Here is a 10,880-nt window from a genome sequence, read left to right as displayed (position 1 = left end):
CTGATTTATCATTTAGCTCAAGAGGGTATTACCCATATTTGGCAGGTTGCATCTGATCTAAACAACACCTTGGGTACACGCACATGGTAGAGTGCGGTTACTATGGGATTGTTGGGGAGTTGGGGCATAGAATGCAAGGATTATATCCAATGTTTATATCAAACTGGAGCCTTTCTTTACGAAGTAGAGGATAAATTGTGTTAGGTGGGCACACTAAAAAAGGGACAGATTGTTGTTAAGGATATATATTCCAGATTTCATGTAGATACATTTGAAGGAAGGTTCCAGTGGTTTCAAAAAATATGGTATTGGGACATACCCATGAAGCTGAAATGTTTCAATTGGCTCGTCCTACACAACATAGTGCTCACTTGGGACATATTATTGCATAGAGGAGAGCACAAACCATGCATTTTTTCACTATGTTGGGTTGACATGGAGGACTCTCTTCATCTATTTATAAAATGTCCATTTGCATATGCTATTTGGGATGGAGTAATGTCACTACTCAACATCAAAGGTAGGTGGCAAAAGGGATCGATCGAGGGAGTTCTATCTTCTTGGTTCAACACACATAAACAACACTCCACATTACCATTCTATATTTTATGGGGGATATGGAGATGCATAAATAAAAATCTCTTTGAGTTGCAAGAACCAGACATCAAGACAACTCTGGGGAGATTGGACCAAGTATTAGGATAGTCCACAGAGGTAATCCCATGTATATTGACATTTGGAGTGAAATGCGAGTGGGATTCTTTGATGGGGAGTGCATACAAATGAAATGTGGATGCGGGGCATATATACTAATGGAACCAAATAAGTTTTATCACTTTTGGTGGGAAGGAGGAAGTGGTACAAATAGTCGGGAAAAAATCATAGCATTATGGGGGACACTTCTATGTGAAAAATGGTTGGGTATTGAGTCCATAAAGATATTCAGGGACTCAAAAAGTGTCATTGAATGGGTACAGGGATTCACTCAATTCAATCCAATCAATATTTCTGCATGGATGAGGCATATCCAAAATCTGGAATAGAACCTTCGACATATTAAATATAGGCATGTGTATCGGGAACAGAATGGGGTTGTAGACATGTTATAAAGAAGGGGAATTGCAGCAAAAACATGTTTGATTTACATTCATGCTTTCCAGAAGGGTGCAGTAATAAATGAAGGAATTATTGAGATCCTGTATGAAGGACATAGTCACAAAGAATTAGAAGTTCGCTAACAGATTTTCAAAGTAGTATCACAGGGGAAAATGCAGATATGATAGGTTATGCTCTAAGTTTTCATTTAATGTAAAGTGGAAAACAAGTGAATGGTATTTTGTGAAAGATATATAAGAGAAACAAATCATTGTAATCACCTTTTTTTAATGTATAATGATGTTTTTTTCAACTAAAAAAAAGGACACAGAGACTTACACATGCACTCATCCTGAGTTGAACGACACACAGACTTACACATTAGCTCAGGCCCTCATCCTGAGCTATAGAATAAACCTCTCAGCTCAATAATTTTAATTTTACTTGGATGAGAGTTGCTATCACAATCACAATACATTACAAAACTATTTATTAAAGCTCAATCTGATTTTATTTTATCACTACTCCATGGAACATGGATACACTACAAAACGATAGAAAGCGAGATAAGGACACACACGATCTTCTTGGAAAGTTGAAAGCGTAATACAGACAAACGGAACTTCTTCAAAAGTATGGCGACGTCATTAATTGGTCAATCCATCGATGTAGTTGATGCCAGTGGACTGCAACCACGAATTGCCTTGTATGAATTCTGCCACTGTAAATTTTCTCGCCTCTTGAGAACTTTTGATCACCCGATACCCAGGCCATTTCACATGGTTTCCAGTAGTAGAGCTTGGTCTTGTATTCATATATTCTCCATAATACAAAGTTTTCAAAGAAAAAACCCATCCCATTCCAGCCAGCCCGCAGGATGAATAACGTAATCTATGTACGACTGCATGTAAACTGTTCGGGAATACTCCTTCCACGACCTCCCCAAATAAGTTGGAAATGAGATTTTCACTGGAACGAGGTCAACATCTGGAGCTATCTTGCAATTGCAGATGGAAGTTCCTGTGTTTTGGTTCGGATCAGTTCTGCCCTGTGCTGTGATGGCATTTTTTTGATTTGCACCGAGTTTCCTGGGGACCAGAGTGCAGCTCTAAAACACCACTGCGGCATTCCCAAATATGAAGTCTACGGTGCCTGAAATCTTACATTCCCTATAGAATTGACGAAGAGAATGTGTGTACAATGTGTCTTGGTACGCTATAATCTTGCAGTGATATAAGATTGATTGGTCTGATCCTACTCGAATAGCCACCACCTGATTTTCGTATGGGCCTACTGTGTTGACGAACGCCATGTCTTGTGCCATAAACCCATTCCCTACAGCAGCTGCATTCGAACATTTTAAGAATATTAGCTCTTGAAGGACTCAAGTAGTTAAACATAGTTTCATCATTTTCTAAAAAGGGAAGAAGTGATGAATACTATGGAATGTGAGGATTTAGGGATTTTCTGAGATTAAGATCCCCAAAACTGAATTTATGAAGGATTTAGAAGTGGGTTAGTGATTTACCGAATGTGGCGGAATTGAAAGTGGTGGATCCGTCCATCACATTCCTGGTCCTTGTAAGGATCATGGCCTCCATGCCTTCTCCAATAAACGTGATATTAATCTAGGTTTGACCCACCTCCACGTTCTCCTTATACGTTCCCTTCTTCACCTTGATCACGTATCTGATGGGAATTTCTAGTAATTCCAAACAAAATGAACAGAGAAAAAAAAATGCTCTGTTTTAACCCAGGAAACTAAAAAAAAATTGTTTGCTGAAGACAAAGATTCACACACACACACACACAAAAGCTTTCTATACATTTATAAAATTGACTATTACAAAAGATTCTTCCTCTATTAGAGGTATTTCACCAACAGAACTGCTTTAGAGGCAGTAAAAAAAAGATTTACTTTGTCTCTCCAGAAACAAATTACACTGCTGTGTGTAAAATTTTCAATACATTCGCTCTGTTGTGTCTCCCTTTCATTTTCTCAGCAAAACAACAACATTACAATCAATTCACACTAGTGTGTGTGTTACATTCAACCTGCTATAAAGAAATCTTCTTACATTCGCTACGGCGAGTTTTTCCCTTTTTTTTTGCATATCCAGCAACAAAGAAAACAAGACATATATGTTTTTACTTCCCATACTCCCGTGAAAATAAAAAAACATTAAAATTTAAAACTTTACCTACGTTCTACCAACCATTGTAGATTTCATTAATTACATTACCAAAGAAAAACTGGTGGTCAAAATGAAACTTTTACTTCACGTCAAGTAGTAAGGAGATCTACGGTGCAGGCCTGTACATTTAATCGGACGACTGCCAGCAATTCCCCGGAGGTCCCTTCCAACCGAGCTTTATGCACCGGGGAATGGTTGTTTTGGAAAGGACGGTTCAGACACGTGTCAATTGATGATTTTGATCGCTGCCCCTTGGAAAAATACCACTGTCCAGCAAAGAGCGGTGCGGGGAAATCAGGCAATTTCCAAAAACTATTTGTGGTCACTGGCGTTGCAATTGGAATTACATTTCAACACTCCCCTTTAATTTTAACTATTGGGTTATTAGTCATACCCAGACATTTCTTCAAAAATTCAAAACTTTTCTGCCCCAATGGTTTGGTCAGAATGTCTGCAACCTGCTCCTGAGTTCTGCAGTGGACTAAAACAATTTCTCCATTGTTTACCAATTCCCTGATGTAATGAAACTTTGTGTCAATGTGTTTCATTCTCTTATGAAACACAACATTCTTGGATAATGCAATAGCTAAGCTATTATCACAAAAAATCACAGTTCCTTTTGCTTGTTCTTGGCATAAGCTCCTTAACATCCTTCTCATCCAAATTGCTTGACACGCTGCTGCTGTAGCTGCCACATATTCTGCTTCTTCCTTGAGCATTTGCTGGACTGTTTCTTCCACCTCTATTTTGGCTTGTGCCTCTTCGAAATGAACAGGGTCATCAACATGACAATATAAAGCAAACAAAGATTTCATACCTTCATTTGCTGCCTCTTGTTCATAAATGTCACTTAAATTTTTGAACTTCTTACCTCTTTCATTTGGTGTACAAGTACTTGAAGAAGCACTTGAATTTCCTCCTTGTGATGTGCTTGGAGAAGCACTTTCATTTCTCCTCAAGGTTGTCTTTTGCTACCCTTGTGTTGGTGCTGCTGTTTGGGGATGTATTTCACCCATCTCCTCATCATCTTCATCATGAGACATAGAGTTTTTAACATTCACTGTTTTCTCTATGCTTCCATCCCAAGCTTCCTCCTCAATGAACTGAACATCTCTACTCACAATAAGCTTCTTGGTGGATGGGTTATACAACCTATAAGCTTTGGACTCCTCACTATATCTAATGAAAATACATTTCTTCCCTTTGCTGTCCAACTTCTTCCTTACTTGATCTGGAATGTGTGCATAGGCCACACATCCAAAAAATTTCATGTTGGTGACTCCTTGCTTTGTCCCACTCCATGCTTCTTTCGGCACTCTGTTCATGACTGCTTTTTTAGGGCATCTATTCAAAATGTGTGCTGCACAATGTACAGCTTTAGCCCAATAATCATTTGGAAAATGCTTTGCCTTTAACATACTCCTCGCCATATCCATGATTTTCCTATTCTTCCTTTCAACAACTCCATTTTGATGCAGAGTGTACCTAGTGTTAAACTGCTTATGAATTCCATTTTCTCTACAAAAATGTAGAAATTCTTTGGAGATATACTCACCTCCTCTATCAGTTCTTAGAACTTTGATATGCAGCCCACTTTGGTTTTCTACAAGTGCTTTGAAATTGCAAAAACTTTCAAACACTTCACTTTTGTTCTTCAGGAAATAAACCCAAGTTTTTCTAGTAAAATCATCAATAAATGTTAGTATGTAGTGGCTGACTGCAAGTGATGGAGTTTGCATTGGTCCACATAAATCTGAGTGGACAATCTCTAAAGGTGATTTTGCCCTTATGCTTTTCCCAGATGGAAAAATTTCTCTGTGTTGTTTCCCCAAGATACAACCTTCACAAAGGCTGTCTGGTTTCTCTATCAATGGTAATCCTCTTAACATTCCTTTTCTATTCAACAAGTTAAGACCTCCAAAGTTGAGATGTCCAAATCTCAAGTGCCACAACCAATTTTCATCCTTTGGTTCGCTTTGGAAAGCCTCTTGAGTCACTGCTGCTATTTCTTTATTTTTTAAATCTGCTTTCATTCTGAGAGGGAACATCTTGTTCCTTGTCATCTTCACTTCAGAAATACATCGTTTGCTGGGTTTTTTATCCATGATGGTGCATACATCATCCACAAATAAAACATTGTACCCCTTTTGAACAAGCTGTCTAATACTTAAGAGGTTACATTTCATTCCAGGAACATAATAAACATCTACTATGGTTTTCTTTTCACCTTTCTTTGTTAACACATTTACTTCTCCTTTTCCCATAACAGAAACTTTATTATCAGTCCCTAGTGTGACTTGTGACTTCACACTCTGATCTAACATAGAAAACAGGGCTATGTTTCTTGTCATATGGTTTCTGTAACCGGAGTCTAGAAACCATACATCTTTGCTCTTTTCTTCAGCCATATTACAAGCTAAAAACAAATTATCTTGGCTGATATTTTCTCTAGTGAAATTTTCACTAGTTCTATTATTCATATCATGCTGCTTCTTCCTACATTCATTTCCATAATGCCCACATTTTTTACAATAGTGACATTGGACATTGGATTTATCATACCTTTGTCCTTGAGCATGATGTTGTCCACTTTGTTGGTTGTTGCCTTGGCCTTGGTTATGATTTGGATTGCTACCTCTTCCTTTCTTGTTTCCTCTGCCTTGACCTCTTCCTCTTCCAAAGAACATCTGGGTCTTAAAGGCATGTTCTAGAGACGAGCTTTCATTTCTACTCAATCTTTAATCATGTGTGATTAGTGATGCATGTAGTTCATCAACTGAAAAGTTTGTGAGATCCTTTGTCTCTTCTATGGTGGTGACAATCACATCGAACCTTGAGGGTAGGATCCTCAATAGTTTCTCCACAATCCTCCTTTCTTCAGGAATCTCTCCATGAGACCTTATCTGTGTGACCAGACCAATCACATGTGTGAGGAATGAGTCAATATTATCTGACTCCTTCATGTAGAGAGTCTCAAAATCTCTTCTCAGCAACTGTAGTTTTGCTGTCTTCACATTCTCCATGCCTTGATAGGCTATCTTGAGAGTTTCCAATTCTTCTTTGGATCTCTTAGCTGCTGCTACCCTTGGAAACACACTCTCATACACTTCTTGATACAAGAAGTAAAGGGCTTTAGAATCCTTCTTCTTATTGGTCTTCAACAGATATTTCTCTGCCTGAGTTAAATTATTAAACTCATTTTCATCTGCTGGTTCTTCAAATCCATCCTCAACAAATTCCCATAAGTCTTGGGAAGCAAGCAAAGCTTTCATAGTTATTGCCCAATAGTCATAGTTTTTTCCATTAAATTGTGGGAGCTGAGTATTACAGATACCCATGTTAGTGCTGGCTCCAGCCATTCTTGCACTCTTAACTATGCTTCAAAATACTTGACTGTGTATTTAAAATAACTGACTGTCCTCAACAGTAACACAAAAACTAACTTGAGAAATACCTTAGATTCTTTCTTGACTGAGTCTTCACTCTGCTGGAGAAGCTGCTGCAACAAGAAATCCTTCCTTCAGCTTCTTTGACACCTTCAAAGAGCCTGGACAAGCTCTGATACCATGTTGGGAATTTCTGATAATTCCAAACAATAATGAACAGAGAAAAAATGCTCTGTTTTAACCCAGGAAACTAAAAATTTGTTTGCTGAAGACAGAGATTCACACACACACACAAAAGCTTTCTATTCATTTATAAAACTGACTATTACAAAAGATTCTTCCTCTATCAGAGGGATTTCACCAACATAACTACTTCAAAGGCAGTAAAAAAAATATTTACTTTGTCTCTCCAGAAAAATATTACACTTCTATGTGTAAAATCTTCAATACATTCGCTCTGCTGCATCTCCCTTTCGTTTTCTCAGCAAAAAAACAACATTACAATCACTTCACACTGCTGTCTGTGTTACATTCAACCTGCTGTAAAGAAATCTTCTTACATTCGCTGCGACGAGTTTTTCCCTTTTTTTTTGCATATTCAGCAACAAACAAAACAAGACATATATGTTTTTACTTCCCATACTCCCGTGAAAATAAAAAAAAATTAAAATTAAAAACTTTACCTACGTTCTACCAACCATCGTAGATTTCATTAATTACATTACCAAAGAAAAACTGGCAGTCAAAATGAAACTTTTACTTCACGTCAAGTAATAAGGAGATCTACTGTGCATGCCTCTACATTCAATCGGACGGTTGTCAGCGATTCCCCGGAGGTCCCTTTCAACTGAGCTTTATGCACCGAGGAATGGTGGTTTTGGAAAGGACGGTTCAGACACGTGTCAATTGATGATTGCGATTGCTGCCCCTTGGAAAAATACCACTGTTCGGAAAAGAGCGGTGTGGGGAAATCAGGCGGTTTCCAAAAACTGTTTGTGGTCGCTGGCGCTGTAATTGGAATTACATTTCAACAGTATCTCTTAACACTTTTCTCTGGGGCTGCAACTATGGCTTGTGAAATCATTTTGAATTTTCTGGAGCCATCCTGAGCCACGATCATGTTCGACACTACGTCATTTGGAGAGGAATGTAGGAGCCTTCGATCTCCTGCAGATAGCCATGAAGGAAAATCGTCCTTCATGGAATCGGATGGGAGGTGTAGCTCAGGAGATGGATTGGGCCTTTACTATTGCCAGAGAATTACTAACCAGCTTCCTCAAGTTTTGCACGCTGCTGTCAACCAAAACTCTGATGACGCTTTTTGGGTAATATGAAATTCCATCCAAGCAAGTGTCCTGGTTGGTGGTTGAGGCACTGAGCCACGTTTGTAAATCGCCGGCCTGCTCACGTGTGAAGGCCTTTATATCGTGACGTTTCAAAAGAGATATGTTGGAAGTACTACACACCTACATGCGAACTATGAGTTAGAGCATGGTACCACACGCAAGATTCCTTTTGCATGATTTACTCCTTGATTTGCTCCTTATTTAACTCCGCAACTGGTTAGTTCTTCTGCATGATTTACTCCCTGATTTGCTCTTCTTTAACTCCGCAACTGGTTAGTTCTTCGCATGATTTACTCCCTGATTTGCTCCTTCTTTCACTCCGCAACTGGCTAGTTCTCTCCGGAACTTGTTGTAGGTGTTGAGTCTTCTCATTGATCACCACTATAGTGCATTGCCTTGGATCTTCACCCAGTAATGCTATATCATGAGCATTGTAACCTATTTTATAATGAATCATTCTTTTGTTCTTGCGATTTTCTTTTAGTTTTTTTGCTTTGCAAAGCCGTGTGTTCAACCTTTACTAGCTAGATTCATCTGTGCAAGTTTTCTAACACATTTACAAGATATAGAGCTATCAAGTCGGTCCCTCATAATATCCATGAGCTACATGCAATCTTGCAGAGCACTGGTTTTCTGAATGAATCTGAGAAAGCTTTGTTCGCCTCCTCCAGGGCCACCATTAGAGAAACGTGAAGAAACTTCTTTGGTTGTGTAGGAGACGATCCCAGACGAGGCGAGAGAGTGTTATAGAAGAGCTCCGGATAGAGATTTTTGCTACAAACGACCTCAACGCTTTCCATTGGGTTTTGTGATTCTATGGACGGTACATATTTAGCATGAATCAAGGGAAGCTAGAGGGGGATGCATATTGTGATCGCCATGAGAAATAGGGAAGCCGCATGGACTGGGATGCCTCTTTTCCTACTCTCTGTCTTTCCTTCCATCGCTTTGAAAAGGACTCAAACGCAGAGATTGGGGATGGGTAATCTTGCTGTTATCTCCACTTCATCATGTCTTGGCCTTTTATAATGATTTTTTGGAGTTGATTCCTTCTCCATCATCTCCGTTTAACGATTTACAGAGACAATTTACTTGTTTGTTTTAGGCAAACATTTTCCACCACACGCACGTAAATCTTATCCTCAAATAAAAATTCAAAGTGGATTGTCTTAGTGGTCACATCAAGACTTGGAATTTCAATCACATGACTCTCTTGCTTTCCTTATCATTTCAAAGTAGGGTGGTTTCGGTAGGTTATGTGCAACTAAGGGCCAGGATTTGATGATAGGTTATGTGCAGGATTTGAATGACATGACTAACGGGATTGTATTGGGTAGTGATAGCTAGATTGTTTTTTATTTTTTATTTTTTTTAATCGGTGATACTATGGTATATCACATCACTGACTACATATTCCATGATCTACGCCTAGAAGTTCCACACAAGCTTTCCATAGGAATCGGATGGATAAAATCCACCATATTCGCCGGCATAAGCGATCAATTTTCCGAGTAATGTTAATAATGGAAAATGTAGTGATAGTAATCATTCTGAATAGTGTTTTCATTGGTCATATGAATGATTATAGAATAAGCACTCCTTTTTTAATTTGTTATAACGATAATAAAAGTAATGTTAATGGACCATGATTAGTTTCCATGAGCTACAATGTTTATTATACAAATCTAATTCCCCACTCCCCTTTCGTTCGTCAGAAGTTCTTCCTTTCTTTATGGGCGACGAGTTTATATTCGAGAAGCTATGGACAATACACTGTCAGACAAGAGTCCAACAATGGATAGGTTATGCACTTTGTTCAAACCGCAAAGAAACACTCGGGGCCAAGTAAGGATGGTCCATATCCTTACGAAACAGTGGCGTAGAAAATGGTAGGTAGAAGTGGTGAAGTTGTTGATTAAATTGTCTATGGGATAAAAGTGGTGAAAAAATATGGTCAAACATCCGAGTGGATTGGAGAAATGAGGAGGTGAGATAGCTAGGTGGGTTGTAAAAGGAGTAAGTGACACAACTAAGATGACAAATTAAAGATGAGAATTATGTATGTTTTTTAAGAAACTAAGATGATAAATTAAAGATGAGAATTATGCATGTTTTTTTATGAAACATAGGTTAGTCTATTTTATAAAATAATATTTTATGTGAAAATTATATATTAAGAGTGAAACCCACACTAAAATTATAAATTTATTTTATTTTATAAAAATTAAAATATTATTATTATTATTATTATTATTATTATTATTATTTATATATAAAATTTGGTGTATTATAAAAAATATTAAAAATTTATAAAAAATATATGATCAAAATTAAAACGTGCTTGATCAACAATTAATTGTTAGCTATATTCTTTATATAATAAAGTTATGTTTATCATATATCAATTATCTAATTTATAAATATTTTGTTGTTTATCTTCATATCTATATCTTATTTTTTGTTTGACATTGAATTTTCTCTTTTACATTATCCAAAATTAAAAGTAAAGTAATAATTTTGATTTCGTCAATTTATGTGTTTACAAGCTATTAGAGTTGTTCATTATTTTCATAGTTGATGATTGTTTTGATTCGTAGAATTTTAATTATATGTCATTTTGTTCTTATAACATATTCCTCTTCCTACTTACATTGAATACAACGATATGGGAATTAAGCAAGTCGAGATGGGAATTAAGCAAAGTCTTTCATCTGGTTCTGATGATGAACCACACTTGCTGGTTTGAAACACGTCGGCCAAAAAATTCTCTTATGTGATTTCTACTGAAAGACTTTGCTTATTTCATTATGGATCACAGAAGCTTGAATACAGAGATGAGAATTAGTTCACAATAATTA

General features: G+C 37.4%; 1 pseudogene; it reads right to left on the bottom strand.

Annotated features, from left to right (window-relative positions):
• Positions 1-1,742: 1,742 nt before the first annotated feature.
• LOC149175172 (pectinesterase-like) lies at positions 1,743-8,966 on the bottom strand (annotated as a pseudogene).
• Positions 8,967-10,880: the final 1,914 nt, after the last annotated feature.

Source organism: Pinus tabuliformis, chromosome 4_1 (genome assembly GCF_031772625.1).
Source record: "Pinus tabuliformis cultivar Carrire ecotype Pingquan chromosome 4_1, CPIR1, whole genome shotgun sequence".
Classification (NCBI taxonomy): Eukaryota; Viridiplantae; Streptophyta; class Pinopsida; order Pinales; family Pinaceae; genus Pinus; species Pinus tabuliformis.
The sequence above is the reverse complement of the archived record's forward strand: the minus strand, read 5'-3'. Positions and strand labels throughout refer to the sequence as shown.